Below are 8351 nucleotides of genomic sequence, written 5' to 3' on the forward strand. Positions count from 1 at the left end.
AGGAAACCACAAAGTTCCTAGGAAGAAATATGAAATAGCAAATCTAGAAGAATAAGAGGAATTGCCTTTGGCCAGGGGAATTGAAGGGTTGGGCAGTCAGCCCTGAGACTTTGGCGGGGGGATGGGGGGCTCAGCCTTACAGTGGGCTGCAGCTAGAATATGACAGTGGAAAAGAAAGAAATAAGAGACATTTGGTGTCAGGAGAGAGGTTTTTACCTGTGGGCTTTCATAGACAGAGCTATGAAAGGCAGGACTGGGGCCCAAGCAAGAATTGTTGTTGTTCAGTCATTCAGTCGTGTCCAACTCTTTGCGACCCCATGGACTACAGCACTCCATGCTTCCCTGTCGTTTACTATCTCCCAGAGTTTGCTCAAACTCATGTCTGTTAAGTCGATGATGCCATCCAAACATCTCATCCTCTATTCACCCCTTTTCCTCCTGCCCTCAATCTTTCCCAGCATCAGAGCCTTTTCCAGTGAGTCAGCTCTTTGCATCAGGTGCCAAAGTATTAGAGCGTCAGCTTCAGCATCAGTCCTTCTGATAAATATTCAGCGTTGATTTCCTTTAGAATTGACTGGTTTGATCTCCTTGAAGCTGAAGGGACTCTCAAGAGTTTTCTCCAGCACCACAGTTTGAAAGCATCAGTTCTTTGGTGCTCAGCCTTTTTTATGGTCAGACAGAGAGACATTGAGAACAGTAATGCTAATGTAAATAAGCCAGTCACAGAAATAAGCCAGTCACAGAAATGATGTGTGATTCTGAAGCAGGAGATAGATGGACCCCAGGCTAGACATTTGCAACTGGCCACCTGTTTACATTGGAGCAAGAAAAAGATGGGCCTCAGGCCAGACACTTACAACTAGCCTCCTGTTTACATTTCATGAAACAGGGGATAGGTGGGCTCCAGGTTATATATTTACAACCAGCCTCCTGTTTGCTCTCTGAAATGGAAGTAATGACTGAAATAAGGTAACTAGCCAGGCTTTGTCTCCTGTGGACACCTTAAAATAGCAATCATGGCAAGAACAGAGAGGCAAGAACCTTGTTTCAGTAATGCATCAGGAGGTCATATATTTCCCATCCTTGGAGTAAGAGATATTTCACATACTCAGAAAGCCTCCTTCAGAGTCAAAAGCAGGAGGCACCACCCCATAATATGTGATGCTAATATGTGATCCCATAGGTCTCTGGGCTAGAATCTATCCTGGACAAAAGCTGTGCATACGTGTGGCAGGAGGGGGGAGGTCCTAGGGCAGATCAGGTGTGGAGAAAGAAACTAGATAACTGGCCAAAGGTAAACAAAGACCTGGAAGAACTGCCCTTTATAAATGATTTAACTGCCTCTTTCCCATGCTCCTCCTCATTTAAGGGGATGCCCACACCCTTTCTCTCCAGGCGTGCATCTCTGTCTTGCTTCTATCTTAACTGTTTTCTGTGTGCTCTCCCGCTTATTGTTGTGCTGTGTCTCTAATAATAAACTTTGTACCTGCATTCATAGTTTTTGCCTCCATGCTGCTGCCGCTGCTGCTAAGTTACTTCAATCGTGTCTGACTCTGTGTGACCCCATAGACAGCAGCCCACCAGGCTCCCCCATCACTGGGATTCTCCAGGCAAGAATACTGGAGTGGGTTGCCATTTCCCTCTCCAATGCATACATGCATGCTAAGTCGCTTCAGTCATGTCCAACTCTGTGCGACCCTTTGGACAGCAGCCCACCAGGCTCCTCTGCCCACAGGGTTCTCTAGGCAAGAATACTGGAGTGGGTTGCCATTTCCTTCTCCATTTTGCCTCCATAAGAAATGCATTTTTCACTGGGGGCAAAGATCCAGGGAAAAACAGCTTCTGGCCTCTAGCTCTTGCTAGTCTGATGGCTAGGCTTTCAGGGTTTCATCCAGGCTACCCAGGTTCACTTCCTGAACAGGGAATTAAGATCCCTCTTTACGCCAGTGCTCACTGTGGACTCTCTGAGATCAGTTCTACTCATTTGAGGTATCTGAAATAATCAAATTCACAAAATCAAAGAGAAGAATTGTGGGGGGCTAAGAGGAGGGGGATATGGGGAGTTACTAATCAATGGGCATAAAGTTTCAGTTAAGCAAGAGATTGCTGTACAGCACTGTACCTATAGTCAACAACAACTTGTATCCTTAACAATTTGTTAAGAGGATAGCTCTCATGTTGTGTCCTGACCATAGTAAAATAATTTTTTTATATCTAAGATTCAACATTTGAACAGTAAAATTCCCAGAAAAAGAAAATTACGGAAAGGAATAATTTTCCAAAGCTGAAAACCACAGATTTGTTGATTTAAGGGAACCAACAGAAGTGTGGCACTTTAACAACAAAAGGAACCACAGTAAGACATTATGATGAAATTTCAGAATAGTAGTAATAAAGAAAATATCCTAAAATTCCCCAGAGATGGGGAAGTTCACAAGTTCAAGAATCAGGCATTGGATTTCTCCACAGTCTTCGAAGCTAGCAAATGAAGTAACACCTCCAACATTCTGAGATAAAATTGTATTCAACCTAGAAGCTTATACCCAACCAATTTCTTAATTAAAATGAGGGAGGAATAAAGATGTTTTCAGACATACAATGTCTCGAAAAATTCTTTTTCTCTCATGCAAGGTAGTAGGGGTAAGGGAATTTTTAGTTTGATGATTTGGGGGAAATCTGTTGACCTACAAAAGCAGCCAAGGAAGGATTCCAAAGAGGAAAAATCCCTTCATAATGAGCAGATTGTAAGGCTTTGCCTCCAGTGTCATAAACTGAAGTGTCTTTGTATTGGTTTCCTTTCACGTGTTTCTAGGAGGTAGGAAACATTAAGTACACTGCTGGAAGAAGATATGAGGTACAGCAGATTCATGGCTGACGGCAGGGTATTTTCAGGTGGTTCACAAATGAAATGGGAACTGAAGAGACAACAAAGGCTGAGATACCACATATCACACAGGTAATGGGGGACCTTAAAAAACCATCCTTCATCTATGTACATTATGAACAGGACCCTTTATCTCATCAGAAAAGGACAAAGATCAGGGAAGAGTCACCATATAGATATTGAAAAGGAGACATGCAATAAGAGAAATATCCACCACTGGAAATTTCTCACCAGCCACATTTCCCTTGCATACTCCTGTTTCTTTGTGCATCCAGAATGTCTCCAGCAAGTTATTATGGCTGGAAGCTACAACTGACTAAACTTCAGCCAGGTAAGAATTTAATGTAAGGACCTCTGGTTTGAAGATGGGGCATAAAGTTTCCATTTCTTCCTTTCCTTGGAAAGGAATCTAAAAGCAACCAGTAGGAAGAGAGGCAGAAATGCAAACTCTTCCTTCAAAGAAAGTAGGAGATTGCTGAAACCTCTATGCACAAAACTAGAGGAAACAGGAAGGATTGGGGAGAATTCCAGTGAACTGGAATTACATGAGGAGTATGTGAAAGAGTGAAGGAGAGAATGCCTACATGATCAGAAATAGATCATGAAGTACATAAAGCCCACCTTCTAAGGACAGGTGCATGCTCTAAATTGCAAAAATCGAACCTTTTTTTTTTTTTGGAACTGAAGGGATATAGTATACAATGGCAGGTTCCCTGGACTTGGTTTTGAGGTAAAAAGTGGAAAAGGTAAAACTGAATTACAACAACAAGACATAATTTCAGGTAACAGTCTACCTTGTGTGGTGCAGGGAGAACAGAGACTTAAGTGAAAACCCCTGTAGCTGCCTTTTTCCATCATTAGTAAGAACTAAAGGCTGTAAAAACCCATTAAAACCCTCTTAAAATTCAGAACCAAAAGAAAACTTCTGCTAACTTAAAATGTAGGCCTGGCTGCACCTCCATGTGGAATCTCCTGGAAATATTGTAAATATCTGATACAGAAAAAACTCATCTCTGTCAAAAATGAGCCCACCAAGAGATCACCAAAACTGCAAATATCTTATTAAAAATAAGAGAGGAAAAGAAAACAAACAGGATTTGAAGGACATTTACCAGGAGAAAAAAAAAATCTGTTTTAGACAACTTGAAAACTATGACTATTTCACCATGATATTTTTTAAAAAAAATTAAAATTTGATTGCAAAATTGCAAGGACACACAATGTCCCAGGAAAAGTAACACAGAGACATACTGCAAAGCTAAGCTACTGAGCTTCAAAGACAAAGAATTCTTTGGGGAGTTATGCAAAAATACTAAGTCATTTTCAAAGGAGAAAAATAAGGCTGGTCTCAGATTTCCCAAGAGCAAATTTCCATACCAGAAAATAATGGAGCAATGCTTATCAATCCTCAAGAGAAATTGTAAGCAAAGACTAACACACTAGTAAAATGTCACTGAGGGAAAAGGCAAGAAATAAACATCTGGAACATCTGATGAGCCCTTCTTGTAGAAAATACTAGATGAACTTCAGTCAGCCAGGAGATAAGTGAGAAAGACAATAAGGACTGGCACTGAGATTGATCTACTTTACTGTAGGACAATGCTAATGCTAAGTCACTTCAGTTGTGTCCGACTCTGTGTGACCCCATAGACAGCAGCCCACCAGGCTCTGCCATCCCTGGGATTCTCCAGGCAAGAATACTGGAGTGGGTTGCCATTTCCTTCTCCAATGCATGAAAGAGAAAAGTGAAAGTGAAGTCGCTCAGTCATGTACGACTCTTAGCGACCCCATGGACTGCAGCCTACCAGGCTCCTCTGTCCATGGGATTTTCCAGGCAAGAGTACTGGAGTGGGGTGTCATTGCCTTCTCCGACTGTAGGACAAAGATGAAAGCAAAGGTGGGGACTATGGTAATAATGCAGAATGTAAATGCAATAATCCTGACTGCATGGGAACAACATATATAACCGATTTGAGAAGAGATTTTGGAGAATAAGTAAGTATTAATATTTGCTGCGTTCACTCACACTTTATAGCAAGCCTTCAAAAGATATAATTGGAAACTAATAAATCAAGTGAAATTAAAGGAAGTTTATTTAGCAGTACAAAGGTAAATGCTAAGAAAAATGGTAACTAATATTGAATGGAGGGGTAAAACTGAAGCAAAAGGATATATAATTTGTGATTACTCACAGTGTGGAGTTAGATTCTGTCTAAACAGACATAGGATTAAAGGTTTTATTTTAAGTTACAGTTATAACAATAATTGTTAGATCAAAAATAAATAATGTTCAAAGTATTAGAATAAACATATACATTCAAAAAATTACAAAACACATTGCATGGTAGATATTAAAATACTAAAACATAAAATTAAATAATGTGACAGAACTAAGCTAAAATGTTCGCTCTGTGAAAGACTTTGTAAGAGGATGAAAAAACAGCTACAGAATGGGAGAAAAATATTTGCAAGACACATATCTGACAAAGAGCTACTAATTAGAATGTATTTTAAAAGCTCTCAAAATGCAACAGTAAAATAGGGACAGGTTGGTAAAAGGGAACAAACTTTCAGTTATAAGATGAATAAGGTCAGAGGATCTGAGGTATAGCATGGTGTCTACAGTTGATAACACTGTGTTGTATCATTGAAATTTGCTCAGAGAGTAGAACTTAAATATTACCACCCCCTTACCCCCCAAAAAAGGTACATATGTGATGGATGTGTTAATTAATTCAATGGGAAGAAAGCTTTCATGATGAAATATTAAGCCATTTTGTGGTATACTTTAAATATCTTACAATTTCATTTGTCAATTTCACTTTAATAAAGCTGGAGGGAAAAACCCAACTATGAAAAAAACCCAAAAAATCCAACGGAGAGACAATTCACTGAATAGAACACACAGATTGCAAATCAGTACAGGAAAGGTGTTCAACATTATTGAGAAATGCAAATTTAGACCACAGTGAGATAACACTACCTATCAGAATAACTAAAATTCAAAATGTTGACAACACCAACTGCTGGTGAGAATGCAAAGAAATTGGATGACTCATAGCTTGCCAATGGGACTATAAAATCGTATGGCCATCCTGGAAAGCAGTTTGGCAGTTTCTGAAAAACTGAACATGCATTTACTATGCAATTCAGCAATTGCATTTCTGGGCATTTATCACACAGTAACCTGTACACAAATGTACATAGCAACTTCATTTGTAAAGACCAAAAACTGGAATCAGCCCAGATGTCCTTCAGTTGGCTACATTGTGGTATATCCAACATGGAATACTACTCAGCAACAAAAAGGCACAAACTATTGATACAGGAAACAATGGAGATGAATCTCCAGATAATTATACTGCTTAAAAAATGCCAATCCCCAAAGGTTATAAACTGTTTCCATCTATATTACAATCCTGAAATTACATGATTATAGAAATAGAGAACAAATTAGTTATAGTAGTTATCATGGATTAAAGGTGGGAGTGGGGACAAGTAGAAAGTGGGTATGACCATTAAGGAGCAACAGAAGGGATTCTTCTGGTGATGAAATGTTCTGTATCTTGACTACATCAATCTCAACATCCTGGTTGTGATATTGTAGTATACTTTTGTAAGATGTTACCTTTGGGAAAAACTGGGTAAAGGGCACAGAGGATCTCTGTGTAATTATTTCTTACAACTGCACATGAATGTATGTACAATTACCTCAAAATATGAAATTTTTTGATATTTCAAAAAAGAGGGTAATTTTTTTTGTAAAATTACTGAAAATAGATAAAATGGAATTGTTAACATTTGATACACAAATTGTTTCAGAACAATTTTAAAAAACACATTTTGATGGCATTTTTTGAATATCAGCTGCAGTTGGTTAGTAGGATCAGCTGGTCACATCATTTATCAATAGTACTCTTACAAAAACATCACAACTCAGGAGCATTGTAGAATTAATTACCAAAACTAAGAGAACAACTTTCAATGGTATTTTTAAATCTCACATTAACAACAGATAAGAGTTTGAATGTCTTAGCCTGCATAAGGAAATCTTGTCTATAAAAAATTTTTTTTAATATTTTGTTCACTATTTGAAATGACTAGGATGCTTTGTTTCAATCCAAAAAAGTAAAAAGTAGAAGACTGACATATGGTTTAAATATTTTTCAAAGTTAAAACTCAAACTGTAAGAAAATAAGTTATCATTAAATGAAAGAAATTAAGGTGAGATTTATCAACAAATTTAAGTCATGTTATGTTAATTTCATTTACCAACATCTTTCAAAATTTCCACCTTTGCATGAGTTAAATAAGGATATGCTTTTTTTTTTCTTCAATCTGATGAATTGTGACAACCTAAAGTGATATCCTTAAGCTCAGAATTGGGTAATTGGGTGATTACTAAAATGCAGATTCTTAGGCACCCAGTTCATCCCTGAGATTCAAAGTCATGGGTTTTTTGGTTTGGTTTTCTTTTTTAATAACTATCCTAGAGGATTTTTATAAAGTGGTGTAAGCTTTTTAAAGAAATATAGTTCAGTAAAATTCAACCCTTATGTATTGGATTGGGCTCACAATTCTTTTATGAGTCAAGTTGGAAAGGTCGTTATTAACCATATCTTCTTAATCAATATGAAATTGACTTTTTAAAAATTTAAAGACTATAAAGAAATTCTAGCTTTACAGAAAAAAACTGAGGGTAAAATGTCCCCATATCCAGTTTCCTCTATCATTAAACATGATATATTAGCATTGTACATTTGTTACAATTGATGAGCCAGTATTGGAAAGTGACTTTGAACTGACATGTCCAAGGCTGCCAGTGGGTGGGCTGATGCTGAGAACCAAGCCACACCCATACTCTCACTTGAACAAGCTGCCTGGTACCTCCTCTTGAAAGATGTCCTATAGAAATTAATAGCATAATGACTGTAAATTCTCTGCAGAAGTATCTGAACACAGGTGGCAGCAGGACTTATTCGACTAAGCACTTTGGTTGGTGCCTGGGATGGCTGGTGTTTATCCTGGCTCCATCTTTTTTTCCCAGATTTGAAAATGTACCGACTTCTGAGTATGGTAAAAAAGATCTATGTGATTAATCCACGTGTAATTATATAAAAACAATATCAGAGTATTTACAGGACACCTATTCTACTGTTATATGATTTAATCTGTGTAATTAGGAAGGGTTTTATATCTTCAGTTCAAACTTTTATATCCAGTTGTTTGGAAATAAGATACACTTCTTATAATAGCATCTCCAACTGCAAATTTGTCTGAGAAAGGTTTTGATGTACCATTGCACTTACTGCAAAGATGAATAAGCAGTAAACTGCTAGCATGTAACAGATTTTGCATTCCTTTAAATTTAGAACTAAATTAGCATAGATATTGCATTAGCAGGAATCTTACTAATTTTGTCACTATTATTTTTAAATAAAGCAGTTTAAATTTTAGTTGCCTGTGA

General features: G+C 37.8%; 1 protein-coding gene across 8 annotated transcripts in view; it reads right to left on the reverse strand.

Moving 5' to 3' along the window:
• RTP1 (receptor transporter protein 1) overlaps positions 1–8351 on the reverse strand; it is a 48818-nt gene that overhangs the window by 40089 nt on the left and 378 nt on the right. The window lies entirely within an intron of this gene.

This window comes from Bubalus bubalis, chromosome 1, assembly GCF_019923935.1.
Source record: "Bubalus bubalis isolate 160015118507 breed Murrah chromosome 1, NDDB_SH_1, whole genome shotgun sequence".
In the NCBI taxonomy this organism is placed as follows: Eukaryota; Metazoa; Chordata; class Mammalia; order Artiodactyla; family Bovidae; genus Bubalus; species Bubalus bubalis.